Source organism: Tachypleus tridentatus, chromosome 12 (genome assembly GCF_004210375.1).
Source record: "Tachypleus tridentatus isolate NWPU-2018 chromosome 12, ASM421037v1, whole genome shotgun sequence".
NCBI lineage: Eukaryota > Metazoa > Arthropoda > Merostomata > Xiphosura > Limulidae > Tachypleus > Tachypleus tridentatus.
Window position 1 is genome coordinate 124972985 of NC_134836.1, and position 16540 is coordinate 124989524.

The window sequence follows — 16540 nt, forward strand, 5'->3', positions numbered from 1 at the left end:
TATCTTTCAGTCCAACCGTGTTTAGTTAGCACAGTTCGCGGAAATGATTTATCCTATCCAGAACGTTGGCGTTTGTGCAGAGTTACGGGCGTTCAGTACGTTTAGAATGAAAATAATGCGTTATTTGAAGTGCGCTATTTAAGATTTTTAGTTTCTTGAAGTGCGCTGTATAAGGTATTCAGCTTCTTGGAGTGCACTATTTAAGATTTTTAGTTTCTTGAAGTGCGCTGTATAAGGTATTCAGCTTCTTGGAGTGCACTATTTAAGATTTTCAGCTTGTTAAGTGCGTTGTGCACGAATTTGAGCTATAAACGACTAACAGAACTAAAGTGTTTTAAATATTGAATATTCACATATCTGTTCTCACGTATACAGAAAACGTGTCTTAAAATGTATTATAATTGTTGTTATGATATCAAAACCTAATTTATCTGATTGTTTGAGAGCAACTGTGCTTTGTTCTTCAACAAAAGCTCGTTTCTAGTCTAGAAGGAAGTAAAATGAAAGTAGGGGAACAAGGTCTACTTGATCGAGCGAAGTGAGGACATGTCCATCACAAGCGCACCTGTTACGACTAGAGTACAGGGTTCAGTTTAGGGTCTTTGGAATCGAAATTCTATTTACGCATGCTCCTGGTTTTCCTGAGAGCGAGTTACGTACATTTTTTACTGGAACAGATTGAAAATTGATGGGGCTACACCCTCAGTTTGTTAATTACGACTCTCATTAGCCAACGATATGTATTTCTAGGTTTGGTGGCTCTATTCCAGAAAAACGAAAATTGAATATAACTCAGCTAAAGCCATGAGTCGGCCAGAGAAGTCGGTATGTCGGTATAGTTTGACCAGTACTGCATAACTAAAGTCTGGTGTTACTGTACAAACGGCCGAGAACAGAAGATAACTAGCTAACGATATGGACTGAGGTATCAGTTTCAGGCGAACATCGAATAAGCACAGTTTCCACGTGAGCACGAGGGATCTGTAACCACGAGCTTCAGAAGACACTGCGCAAGTCCCAAAATAATAATAACCAGTGAGCGTCATTTTACCTGTTGCCTGTTTTATCTCAGCTTCAAACCCTAAAGGTTGTGCGATATGGAGGAAAACGTTTCATTGGTGAGTAAGATAAGTTTCTGTTAAAGTAGGTTTCACTGCTGAGTAAGATAAGTTTCTGTTAAAGTAGGTTTCACTGCTGAGTAAGATAAGTTTCTGTTAAAGTAGATTTCATTGGTGAGTAAGACAAGTTTCTGTTAAAGTAGGTTTCACTGCTGAGTAAGATAAGTTTCTGTTAAAGTAGGTTTCACTGCTGAGTAAGATAAGTTTCTGTTAAAGTAGGTTTCACTGCTGAGTAAGATAAGTTTCTGTTAAAGTAGGTTTCACTGCTGAGTAAGACAAGTTTCTGTTAAAGTAGGTTTCACTGCTGAGTAAGACAAGTTTCTGTTAAAGTAGGTTTCACTGCTGAGTAAGATAAGTTTCTGTTAAAGTAGGTTTCACTGCTGAGTAAGACAAGTTTCTGTTAAAGTAGGTTTCACTGCTGAGTAAGACAAGTTTCTGTTAAAGTAGATTTCATTGGTGAGTAAGACAAGTTTCTGTTAAAGTAGGTTTCACTGCTGAGTAAGATAAGTTTCTGTTAAAGTAGGTTTCACTGCTGAGTAAGACAAGTTTCTGTTAAAGTAGATTTCATTGGTGAGTAAGACAAGTTTCTGTTAAAGTAGATTTCATTGGTGAGTAAGACAAGTTTCTGTTAAAGTAGATTTCATTGGTGAGTAAGACAAGTTTCTGTTAAAGTACATTTCATTGGTGAGTAGGACAAGTTTCTGTTAAAGTACATTTCATTGGTGAGTAGGATAAGTTTCTGTTAAAGTAGATTTCATTGGTGAGTAGGATAAGTTTCTGTTAAAGTAGATTTCACTGCTGAGTAAGATAAGTTTCTGTTAAAGTAGATTTCATTGGTGAGTAAGACAAGTTTCTGTTAAAGTAGATTTCACTGCTGAGTAAGATAAGTTTCTATTAAAGTATATTTCATTGGTGAGAAAAGCATTTTTTTGTTAAAGTAGATTATTCATTTTATTATAATATTCAAGAATATTCAACACTTTTCTTATTTAGTACAATGTTTATTTTATCGTTACAAAGTTTATTTAAATGAAAATTTCACGAACTGTCATATTGTTTTATATGTTTTTAAATCATAAGGTGAATCTCAGATTTTGTTTTTATTTCAGACTGTATAATACGTTAAAATTGGTCAGTTAGGTCCCGAGGATATTTCGCTGTAAGGTATAAACCATGCTAATAAAACAATAAAAACTTAAGATATAGTATTTTGTTTGAAGACGTAAGGTGTATTGATAGGATAGTAAAAGTAACTAAACCTCATAAAAAGGTCTTTATGAAAATTAAAGCAGTCAACTTTGATGTTATGTCATGAAAATGACCAACCACGGACCATTTTTATCACGTCACTCTGATTGTTACATAATAACAAAATACTTGTTCAAAAATACAATAGCTGAAATCAGTATAGAGCAGGAACTCATTGGATGCATAATGAAACTCCAGACGGTGCTTCTGACACTGAGAGGAACGCCTCAGAGAAATATAAGATACCGTGAGCTTCAATACACACACAAAAAACTAATTAGTTTTAATATTAAGTAGATATAACTTTCAGAGACAACTTGGATATAATAAACCGTAACGCCCACACTCCAAACTAGAAGATGTTTGTTTGTTTTGTTTAGTTTACATAAGTATCTGTGGGTTCCCTCCAGACAAGTAAATTATTTAACTGGGTAAATCAACACGCTGTTTCTCGTTTCAAATAAGAATTGTTGTACAAATCAGACACATATACAGATTTACCATAACATGGTTGTGCTAAAAGTTATGAGAAACGGAATTTATCTGAAAGAATCACTGAAATCATCTTTTAATAACTTCAACCAATGAGGAGAACTGATCCTAAATATAAAACTTCAACCAAGAGGAAAAAACTGCTCTTAAATATCTAACCTTAACCAAGAGGAAAGAACTGCTCTTAAATATCTAACCTTAACCACGAGGAAAGAACTGCTCTTAAATATCTAACCTTAACTAAGAGGAAAGAACTGGTCATAAATATCTAATCTTAACCAAGAGGAAAGAACTGCTCTTAAATATCTAACCTTAACAAAGAGGAAAGAACTGCTCTTAAATATCTAACCTTAACAAAGAGGAAAGAACTGCTCTTAAATATCTAACCTTAACCAAGAGGTAAGAACTGCTCTTAAATATCTAATCTTAACCAAGAGGAAAGAACTGGCCATAAATATCTAACCTTAACCAAGAGGAAAGAACTGCTCTTAAATATCTAACCTTAACCAATAGGAAAGAACTGCTCTTAAATATCTAACCTTAACCAATAGGAAAGAACTGCTCATAAATATCTGACCGTAACCAAGAGGAAAGAACTGCTCTTAAGTATCTAATGTATGTCGCATTGTGATATAGGCCATTTAATGTGTGTCGCTTTATGATATAGGCCATTTAATGTGTCACATTATGATATGGGCCATTTAATGTGTGTCGCATTATGATATGGGCCATTTAATGTGTGTCGCATTATGATATGGGCCATTTAATGTGTGTCGCATTATGATATGGGCCATTTAATGTGTGTCGCATTATGATATAGGCCATTTAATGTGTTTCACATTATGATAAAGGTAATTTAATGTGTGTCACATTATGATATAGGTAATTTAATGTGTGTCACATTATGATGTAGGTAATTTAATCAATGTGTCACATATTATTGGATTGGTATTTTAATTACTAGTATTATAAAACAAAGAAAAACAGTAACAGGATATCTTCTATTGATATGGTACAAACAGTGAACTACTACTACTACTACTGATATGGTACAAACAGTGAACTACTACTACTACTGATATGGTACAAACAGTGAACTACTACTACTACTGATATGGTACAAACAGTGAACTACTACTACCACTGATATGGTACAAACAGTGAACTTCTACTGCTATTACTACTACTGATATGGTACAGTGAACTAGTACTACTTCTACTACTGATATGGTTCATACAGTGAACTACTACTACTACTACTACTTCTACTACTGATATAGTACAAACAGTGAACTACTACTACTACTACTACTTCTACTACTCATATAGTACAAACAGTGAACTACTACTACTACTACTACTTCTACTACTCATATAGTACAAACAGTGAACTACTACTACTACTACTTCTACTACTCATATAGTACAAACAGTGAACTACTACTACTACTACTTCTACTACTCATATAGTACAAACAGTGAACTACTACTACTACTACTTCTACTACTCATATAGTACAAACAGTGAACTACTACTGCTACTACTACTACTACTACTACTTCTACTACTCATATAGTACAAACAGTGAACTACTACTACTACTGGCTTCTGCTGCTCATATGGTGCCAAACATTGGACTACTACTGCTGCTGCTACTACTACTACTACTTCTACTACTCATATGGTACAGACAGTGAACTACTGCTACTACTACTTCTACTGCTGCTGCTACTGGCTCTGCTACTACTGCTTCTGCTGCTCATATGGTTACAAACAGTGAACTACTACTACTACTACTGCTGCTGCTGCTGCTACTACTGCTACTCATATGGTGCAGACAGATTGGACTACTGCTACTACTACTGCTACTGCTGCTGCTGCTACTTCTGCTGCTCGTATGGTACAAGACAGTGGACTACTACTACTGCTACTACTTCTGCTACTCGTATGGTACAGAACAGTGGACTACTACTACTACTACTACTGCTCTGCTACTCATATGGTACAGACAGTGGACTGCTACTACTGCTGCTACTACTACTACTACTACTACTGCTGCTCGTATGGTACAAACGAGTTGGACTACTACTGCTACTGCTTCTGCTGCTCGTATGGTTACAGACATTGGACTACTGCTGCTGCTACTGCTTCTGCTCTCATATGGTACAGACAGATTGGACTACTGCTGCTGCTGCTACTGCTGCTGCTACTGCTTCTGCTGCTCGTATGGTTACAGACAGATTGGACTACTACTACTGCTGGCTGCTGCTGCTGCTACTGCTGCTCTCGTATGGTTGCAGACAGTTGGGACTACTGCTGCTACTGCTACTACTACTGCTGCTTCTGCTGCTCATATGGTTACAGACGATTGGACTGCTGCTACTACTGCTACTACTACTGCTCTGCTGCTCATATGGTGCAAACAGTGGACTACTACTGCTGCTGCTACTGCTGCTACTGGCTGCTGCTGCTCATATGGTACAAACAGTTGGACTACTACTACTACTGCTACTGCTACCTCGTATGGTACAAACAGTGGACTACTGCTGCTGCTGCTGCTACTACTACTGGCTACTGCTGCTGATATGGTACAAGACAGTGGACTACTACTACTACTTCTACTGCTGATGTGGTACAGACAGTGAACTACTACTACTACTACTACTACTGATGTGGTACAGACGGTGGACTACTGCTGCTGCTACTGCTACTACTACTACTGGCTGCTACTGATATGGTACGCAGACAGTGAACTGCTGCTACTACTACTACTACTACTTCTACTGCTGATATGGTACAAACGGTGAACTACTACTACTACTTCTACTACTGATATGGTACAAACAGTGAACTACTACTACTTCTACTACTCATATAGTACAAACAGTGAACTACTACTACTACTACTTCTACTACTACTACTACTACTGATATGGTTCATACAGTGAACTACTACTACTACTATTACTACTACTGATATGGAACAAACAGTGAACTACTACTACCATTACTACTACTACTGATATGGTACAAACAGTGAACTACTACTACTATTACTACTACTACTGATATGGTACAAACAGTGAACTACTACTACTATTACTACTACTACTGATATGGTACAAACAGTAAACTACTGCTGCTGCTGCTGCTACTACTACTACTACTTCTACTACTGATATGGTACAAACAGTGAACTACTACTTCTACTACTGATATGGTACAAACAGTGAAGTACTACTTCTACTACTGATATGGTACAAACAGTGAACTACTACTTCTACTACTGATATGGTACAAACAGTGAACTACTACTTCTACTACTGATATGGTACAAACAGTGAACTACTACTTCTACTACTGATATGGTACAAACAGTGAACTACTACTACTACTACTTCTACTACTGATATGAAACAAACAGTGAACTACTACTACTACTTCTACTACTGATATGGTACAAACAGTGAACTACTACTTCTACTACTGATATGGTACAAATAGTGAACTACTACTACTACTTCTACTACTGATATGGTACAAACAGTGAACTACTACTACTTCTACTACTGATATGAAACAAACAGTGAACTTCTACTACTGATATGGAACAAACAGTGAACTACTACTACTACTACTTCTACTACTGATATGGTACAAACAGTGAACTACTACTACTACTTCTACTACTGATATGGTACAAACAGTGAACTACTACTACTACTTCTACTACTGATATGAAACAAACAGTGAACTACTACTACTACTTCTACTTCTACTACTGATATGGTACAAACAGTGAAATACTACTACTACTACTTCTACTACTGATATGGTACAAACAGTGAAATACTACTACTACTACTTCTACTACTGATATGGTACAAACAGTGAAATACTACTACTTCTACTTCTACTACTGATATGGTACAAACAGTGAACTACTTCTACTACTGATATGGTACAAACAGTGAACTACTTCTACTACTGATATGGTACAAACAGTGAACTACTTCTACTACTGATATGGTACAAACAGTGAACTACTACTACTACTTCTACTACTGATATGAAACAAACAGTGAACTACTACTACTACTTCTACTTCTACTACTGATATGGTACAAACAGTGAAATACTACTACTACTACTTCTACTACTGATATGGTACAAACAGTGAAATACTACTACTACTACTTCTACTACTGATATGGTACAAACAGTGAAATACTACTACTTCTACTTCTACTACTGATATGGTACAAACAGTGAACTACTTCTACTACTGATATGGAACAAACAGTGAACTACTTCTACTACTGATATGGTACAAACAGTGAACTACTTCTACTACTTCTACTACTGATATGGAACAAACAGTGAACTACTACTACTACTTCTACTACTGATATGGAACAAACAGTGAACTACTACTACTACTTCTACTACTGATATGGAACAAACAGTGAACTACTACTACTACTGATATGGTACAAACAGTGAACTACTACTACTACTGATATGGTACAAACAGTGAACTACTACTACTACTACTGATATGGTACAAACAGTGAACTACTACTACTACTGATATGGTACAAACAGTGAACTACTACTACTTCTACTACTGATATGGTTCAAACAGTGAACTACTACTACTACTGATATGGTTCAAACAGTGAACTACTACTACTGATATGGAACAAACAGTGAACTACTACTACTACTGATATGGAACAAACAGTGAACTACTACTACTACTGATATGGAACAAACAGTGAACTACTACTACTACTACTACTGATATGGTACAAACAGTGAACTACTACTACTACTGATATGGTTCAAACAGTGAACTACTCCTACTACTTCTACTACTGATATGGTACAAACAGTGAACTACTACTACTACTACTACTACTACTACTACTGATATGGTTCAAACAGTGAACTACTCCTACTACTTCTACTACTGATATGGTACAAACAGTGAACTACTACTACTGATATGGAACAAACAGTGAACTACTACTACTACTGATATGGAACAAACAGTGAACTACTACTACTACTGATATGGTTCAAACAGTGAACTACTACTACTGATATGGAACAAACAGTGAACTACTACTACTACTGATATGGAACAAACAGTGAACTACTACTACTACTGATATGGAACAAACAGTGAACTACTACTACTACTACTACTGATATGGTACAAACAGTGAACTACTACTACTACTACTACTACTACTACTACTGATATGGTACAAACAGTGAACTACTACTACTACTACTACTACTACTACTACTGATATGGTACAAACAGTGAACTACTACTACTACTTCTACTACTGATATGGTTCAAACAGTGAACTACTCCTACTACTTCTACTACTGATATGGTACAAACAGTGAACTACTACTACTACTACTACTACTACTACTGATATGGTACAAACAGTGAACTACTACTACTACTTCTACTACTGATATGGTTCAAACAGTGAACTACTCCTACTACTTCTACTACTGATATGGTACAAACAGTGAACTACTACTACTACTACTACTACTGATATGGTTCAAACAGTGAACTACTCCTACTACTACTACTACTGATATGGTTCAAACAGTGAACTACTCCTACTACTACTGATATGGTACAAACAGTGAACTACTACTACTACTGATATGGTACAAACAATGAACTACTACTACTGATATGGTACAAACAGTGAACTACTACTACTACTACTGATATGGTTCAAACAGTGAACTACTACTACTACTACTGATATGGTTCAAACAGTGAACTACTACTACTACTACTGATATGGTTCAAACAGTGAACTACTACTACTACTACTGATATGGTTCAAACAGTGAACTACTACTACTACTACTGATATGGTTCAAACAGTGAACTACTAGTACTACTGATATGGTTCAAACAGTGAACTACTAGTACTACTGATATGGTTCAAACAGTGAACTACTACTACTACTGATATGGTTCAAACAGTGAACTACTACTACTACTTCTACTACTGATATGGAACAAACAGTGAACTACTTCTACTACTGATATGGTACAAATAGTGAACTACTACTACTACTGATATGGTACAAACAGTGAACTACTACTACTACTGATATGGTACAAACAGTGAACTACTACTACTACTGATATGGTACAAACAGTGAACTACTACTACTACTGATATGGTACAAACAGTGAACTACTACTACTACTGATATGGTACGAACAGTGAACTACTACTACTGATATGGTACAAACAGTGAACTACTACTACTGATATGGTACGAACAGTGAACTACTACTACTGATATGGTACGAACAGTGAACTCGTGAATAAGTTTGTTGATAATCAATAAATCATAACAAACTACCTACATAGATCAGAACTATAAAAATAGCCCAGTTACCAATGTACAACATCTATAATTATAGGCAGATTAATACCCTATAATGAATAAAGTGTATTCTTTAATAGATTGTTTAGGCAGAGTATTCATGATGAAACATTATAGAATGGATAGCAACTGTTGTGGAGATACAAGTGCAGAGGACGACAAGTTTCACAAACAAAATGTATTGATTTATCAGTTGGGTATCTTTGCTGTTATCGGTAATGTGCGAGTCAGTTACATCACACATTGGGCTAGTTGTTACACTGCTCGAGAGCCACTTTGACAGAATCCACATAGAGGGGGAACTGTTATAATTATAGAGTGAGCGGAGCAGCTTACCCTAATTGAATCAGCAATAAAGAAAACTTATATAAGACTAGAAGTGAATCAAACACGAACTTAAGTGTAGAAATAGCTTACAGCGATATTAATAAAATATAAATACTAAGTTAATCGATAATTATTTAAATTCGTACAACTGTGTTGCAGTATGAAACAACAAAATAGAGGAAGTTCGAAAAGAAAAAAATGTAACCGATGAATTTTGGGATCTTAATTTTCTCTGTTTACTTGTGGTTTATCACAAAGCTACACAGTGTGTGCTCTGCCCACCTGATTATCGAATTCCAGTTTCTGACAACATAAGTTTTTAAACATACTACTTTTCCACCACTAGGGGCAGGATTCTTAGTTTGGTTTGGTTTATTTTGAATTTGCGCAAAGCTACACGAGGGTTATCAGCGCTAGCCGTTCGTAATTTAGTAGCGTAAGACTAGAGGGATGGTAGCTAGTCATCACTACCCACCGCCAACTCTTGGGATACACTTTTACCAACGAATAGTGAGACTGACCGTCACATTATAACGTTCCCACTGCTGAAAGGGCAAGCATGTTTGATGTGACCGGAATTCGAACCCGCGACCCTCGGATTACGAGTTGTGTGCCTTAACAACATGGCCATGCTGGCCAGGAGTGATAGCAGATAGAGATAAACAACAACTGTCAGTGAACTAAAAGTGGAGACTAGTAATGGAGAGATGTAAGAAGTACAGACTAGTAGTGGAGACGTGTAAGAAGTACAGACTAGTAGTGGAGACGTGTAAGAAGTACAGACTAGTAGTGGAGACGTGTAAGAAGTACAGACTAGTAGTGGAGACGTGTAAGAAGTAGAGACTAGTAGTGGAGACGTGTAAGAAGTAGAGACTAGTAGTGGAGACGTGTAAGAAGTAGAGACTAGTAGTGGAGACGTGTAAGACGTAGAGACTAGTAGTGGAGACGTGTAAGACGTAGAGAGAGTAGTAGTGACGATGTAAGAAGTAGAGACTAGTAGTGGAGACGTGTAAGAGTAGAGACTAGTAGTGGAGACGATGTAAGAAGTAGAGACTAGTAGTGGAGACGTGTAAGACGTAGAGACTAGTAGTGGAGACGTGTAAGACGTAGAGACTAGTAGTGGAGACGTGTAAGACGTAGAGACTAGTAGTGGAGACGTGTAAGACGTAGAGACTATGAATTGTGACTACAGAGAAACACTATGCTTGTATAACTATAGATTGTGGCTACAGAGAAACACTGTGCTTGTATAACTATAGATTGTGGCTACAGAGAAACACTGTGCTTGTATAACTATAGATTGTGGCTACAGAGAAACACTGTGCTTGTATAATTATAGTTTGTTGAAAGTAATTGTCTGGTCTCAAATGAAAGTTTTCTTTCTTGGCAATATCTTGACAAACACATTCTTGTGATAAGAGCTGTTGTAGAAAATGACTCATATGAAAAGTGTTCGACCAATAATATGTTTGTTATATATCAGATGAATGGTGTTCCACCAATAATATGTTTGTTATATATCAGATGAATGGTGTTCCACCAATAATATGTTTGTTATATATCAGATGAATGGTGTTCCACCAATAATATGTTTGTTATATATCAGATGAATGGTGTTCCACCAATAATATGTTTGTTATATATCAGATGAATGATGTTCCACCAATAATATGTTTGTTATATATCAGATGAATGGTGTTCCACCAATAATATGTTTGTTATATATCAGATGAATGGTGTTCCACCAATAATATGTTTGTTATATATCAGATGAATGGTGTCTGACCAATAATATGTTTGTTATGTATCAGATGAATGGTGTCTAACCAATAATATGTTTGTTATGTATCAGATGAATCGTGTCTGACCAATAATATGTTTGTTATATATCAGATGAATGGTGTTCCACCAATAATGTTTGTTATATATCAGATGAATGGTGTTCCACCAATAATATGTTTGTTATATATCAGATCAGTGGTGTTCCACCAATAATATGTTTGTTATATATCAGATGAATGGTGTCTGACCAATAATATGTTTGTTATATATCAGATGAATGGTGTCTGACCAATAATATGTTTGTTATGTATCAGATGAATGGTGTCTGACCAATAATATGTTTGTTATATATCAGCCGATCTCTGGACTGAGCATAACAACTTTTTGGCAATAGATGTAAAATATTTTTGTGGCTCATGTGCTTTTGGTATACACTCCTTTAATTTTTGAAAATCGCTCGAAATTGAAATCAAACCAAACCAAACTAAAGTCTTACGACAAATTGGTCTGGCGCGCCATGTGTTTGGACTGCTTGGTTCAAAATCTTTTAGAATGAACTGTAGATGGTGAGGTGGTGTTACTGGTTTCCTAAACCGTCTTCCACCCTCACTGGTCCAGTTAAAAACAAGAGACTGCTAGTGTGTACCGTAAAGTGGCCAAACGAAACCCTTTCATATCAAATACGCTTTCTTGTTGTGCATTTCATCTGTGTAATGTGGCCAAACGAAATCATTTCATATCAAATACGCTTTCTTGTTGTGCATTCTATCTGTGCCGAGAGACTATATGTAGAACAAACATTGAAAATCGGTTGTTTTTCAAATTCTAAACGTACAATTTATTACAATTATTACTCTCTGAGGTTAATTGTCAATATAATTGTTGTTATTAATAATATGCAATACTTAAGGTCGAGCTTGGTAGACAGAAGTATTTTCTTTACGAAGGTAAATCATGAAAGTTCCCAGTGTACATGCATATTCTTAAGTGATTGGTTGTTGGGGGCTTAACTAGGCGGAGCTCATAAGCTTGACGTCACTCACTAGCACTGTAATGGAAAAGATGTCTGGTCGGTTGTGTTAATAAATCAGTGGAATCGCTGAATTACAATGATTTACAGCTGTTCTTATCTCACTAGTACACCAGGCTGCTGGGGTTTCTTTTGCACCTGATTTTACGTTTCGCAGCAAAATGTTTATTCTAAGTCACAACACAGTGTTTTAATACAGAAACCGTATGGACGTGATGGAAAAAAAAATCACTGCCTATAACTTTTATTTGTACTCACAGGGGGAGCTTTGGACAAGTAACCAATAGTTAGAGTGGAGTTACGTCATTAAAACAACTGAATGAATGACATAAAGAAATAACTGTTTATGTTTTGAATTAAATCAGAATTTCTAGGGAATTTTACGGTATCTATTTTTACAAATATAATATGTGTAAAAGGGTTGATTAGAAATAATAGTGTTTCCCATAAAAAACATAATCAAAAGGATTACAGACTGTTTACAAGATTACAGGTTCTAATACAGGCTGTTTGTGGCCCAACCACGTGTTTCTAGCACTAGAAAACACGTGACAGTTTTACTATGTACCAACTATAGAAATATCCTTGTTGTAATAGACAAGTTTTGTAAGAAACACGTACGTTACGTTTCAATATTATTCCAGTAACCAGCACGACTATATGGAACATTAAAAGTGTAATGTGAAGTCTTGGAATCTACACTGTTTCTGTTACGGTGTTAATATAGGATCTTAGTGTTCTGTGTTGTGATAATTCATGTTATGGTGTTAATATAGGATCTTAGTGGTCTGTGTTGTGATAATTCATGTTATGGTGGTAATATAGGACCTTAGTGGTCTGTGTCATAGTACTACTTCATGTTATGGTGTTAATATAGGACCTTAGTGGTCTGTGTCATAGTACTACTTCATGTTATGGTGTTAATATAGAACCTCAGTGATCTCTGTCATACTACTTCATGTTATGGTGTTAATATAGGACCTTAGTGACCTGTGTCGTGAGAATTCATTTATGGTGTTAATATAGGACCTTAGTGGTCTGTGTCATAGTACTACTTCATGTTATGGTATTAATATAGGACCTTAGTGGTCTGTGTCATAGTACTACTTCATGTTATGGTGTTAATATGGGATCTCAGTGGTCTGTGTCATAGTACTACTTCATGTTATGGTATTAATATAGGACCTTATTGACCTGTGTCATAGTACTACTTCATGTTATGGTATCAATATAGGACCTTAGTGGTCTGTGTCGTGAAAATTCATTTATGGTGTTAATATAGGACCTTAGTGACCTCTGTCATAGTTCTACTTCATGTTATGGTGTTAATATAGGACCTCAGTGATCTCTGTCATACTACTTCATGTTATGGTGTTGATATAGGACCTTAGTGGTCTGTGTCGTGAGAATTCATTTATGGTATTAATATAGGACCTCAGTGGTCTGTGTCATACTACTTCATGTTATGGTGTTAATATAGGACCGTAGTGACCTGTGTCATAGTACTACTTCATGGTATGGTGTTAATATAGGACGTTAGTGGTCTGTGTCATAGTACTACTTCATGTTATGGTATTAATATAGGACGTTAGTGGTCTGTGTCATAGTACTACTTCATGTTATGGTATTAATATAGGACCTTAGTGGTCTGTGTCATAGTACTATTTCATGTTATGGTATTAATATAGGACATTAGTGGTCTGTGTCATAGTACTACTTCATGTTATGGTATTAATATAGGACCTCAGTGGTCTGTGTCATAGTACTACTTCATGTTATGGTATTAATATAGGACCTCAGTGACCTGTGTCATAGTACTACTTCATGTTATGGTATTAATATAGGACCTTAGTGGTCTGTGTCATAGTACTACTTCATGTTATGGTATTAATATAGGACCTTAGTGACCTGTGTCATAGAACTACTTCATGCTATGGTATTAATATAGGACTTTAGTGGTCTGTGTCATAGCACTACTTCATGTTATGGTGTTAATATAGGACCTCAGTGACCTGTGTCATAGTACTACTTCATGTTATGGTATCAATATAGGACTTTAGTGGTCTGTGTCGTGAAAATTCATTTATGGTGTTAATATAGGACTTTAGTGGTCTGTGTCGGGAGAATTCATTTATGGTGTTAATATAGGACCTTAGTGACCTCTGTCATAGTTCTACTTCATGTTATGGTGTTAATATAGGACCTCAGTGATCTCTGTCATACTACTTCATGTTATGGTGTTGATATAGGACCTTAGTGGTCTGTGTCGTGAGAATTCATTTATGGTATTAATATAGGACCTCAGTGGTCTGTGTAATACTACTTCATGTTATGGTGTTAATTTAGGACCTTAGTGACCTGTGTCATAGTACTACTTCATGCTATGATATTAATATAGGACTTTAGTGGTCTGTGTCATAGTACTATTTCATGTTATGGTGTTAATATAGGACGTTAGTTACCTGTGGCATAGTACTACTTCATGCTATGGTATTAATATAGGACCTTAGTGGTCTGTGTCATAGTACTACTTCATGCTATGGTGTTAATATAGGACGTTAGTTACCTGTGGCATAATACTACTTCATGCTATGGTATTAATATAGGACCTTAGTGGTCTGTGTCATAGTACTACTTCATGTTATGGTATTAATATAGGACCTCAGTGGTCTGTGTCATAGTACAACTTCATGCTATGGTATTAATATAGGACCTTAGTGGTCTGTGTCATAGTACTACTTCATGTTATGGTATTAATATAGGACCTTAGTGGTCTGTGTCATAGTACTATTTCATGTTATGGTATTAATATAGGACCTTAGTGGTCTGTCATAGCACAACTTCATGTTATGGTATTAATATAGGACCTCAGTGATCTGTGTCATAGTACTACTTCATGTTATGGTATTAATATAGGACCTTAGTGGTCTGTGTCATAGTACTACTTCATGTTATGGTATTAATATAGGACCTCAGTGATCTGTGTCATAGTACTACTTCATGTTATGTTATTAATATAGGACCTTAGTGGTCTGTGTCATAGTACTATTTCATGTTATGTTATTAATATAGGACCTTAGTGGTCTGTGTCATAGTACTACTTCATGTTATGGTATTAATATAGGACCTTAGTGGTCTGTGTCATAGTACTACTTCATGTTATGGTATTAATATAGGACCTTAGTGGTCTGTCATAGCACAACTTCATGCTATGGTATTAATATAGGACCTCAGTGATCTGTGTCATAGTACTACTTCATGTTATGGTATTAATATAGGACCTCAGTGGTCTGTGTCATAGTACTACTTCATGTTATGGTATTAATATAGGACCTTAGTGGTCTGTGTCATAGTACTACTTCATGTTATGGTATTAATATAGGACCTCAGTGATCTGTGTCATAGTACTACTTCATGTTATGTTATTAATATAGGACCTTAGTGGTCTGTGTCATAGTACTATTTCATGTTATGTTATTAATATAGGACCTTAGTGGTCTGTGTCATAGTACTACTTCATGTTATGGTATTAATATAGGACCTTAGTGGTCTGTGTCATAGTACTACTTCATGTTATGGTATTAATATAGGACCTTAGTGGTCTGTGTCATAGTACTACTTCATGTTATGTTATTAATATAGGACCTCAGTGGTCTGTGTCATAGTACTACTTCATGTTGTGGTATTAATATAGGACCTCAGTGATCTGTGTCATAGTACTACTTCATGTTATGGTATTAATATAGGACCTTAGTGGTCTGTGTCATAGTACTACTTCATGTTATGGTATTAATATAGGACCTTAGTGGTCTGTGTCATACTACTTCATGTTATGGTATTAATATAGGACCTTAGTGGTCTGTGTCATAATACTACTTCATGTTATGGTGTTAATATAGGACCTCAGTGGTCTGTGTCATAGTACTACTTCATGTTATGGTATTAATATAGGACCTTAGTGGTCTGTGTCATTCTACTTCATGTTATGGTGTTAATATAGGACCTCAGTGGTCTGTGTCATTCTACTTCATGTTATGGTGTTAATATAGGACCTCAGTGGTCTGTGTCATTCTACTTCATGTTATGGTGTTAATATAGGAC

At 35.9% G+C, this 16540-nt stretch overlaps 1 long non-coding RNA gene across 5 annotated transcripts in view; it reads left to right on the forward strand.

Moving 5' to 3' along the window:
• The window catches only part of LOC143233195 (uncharacterized), a 99122-nt gene that overhangs the window by 38200 nt on the left and 44382 nt on the right, over positions 1–16540 (forward strand). For 3 of the 5 annotated variants that reach the window (XR_013018021.1, XR_013018019.1, XR_013018020.1), the window contains exon 2: positions 751–1118. The exons of the other annotated variants lie outside the window; for them this stretch is intronic. This is a non-coding gene — a long non-coding RNA (uncharacterized LOC143233195). The remainder of the gene's footprint in view (positions 1–750; positions 1119–16540) is intronic. 5 annotated transcript variants of the gene reach the window in all.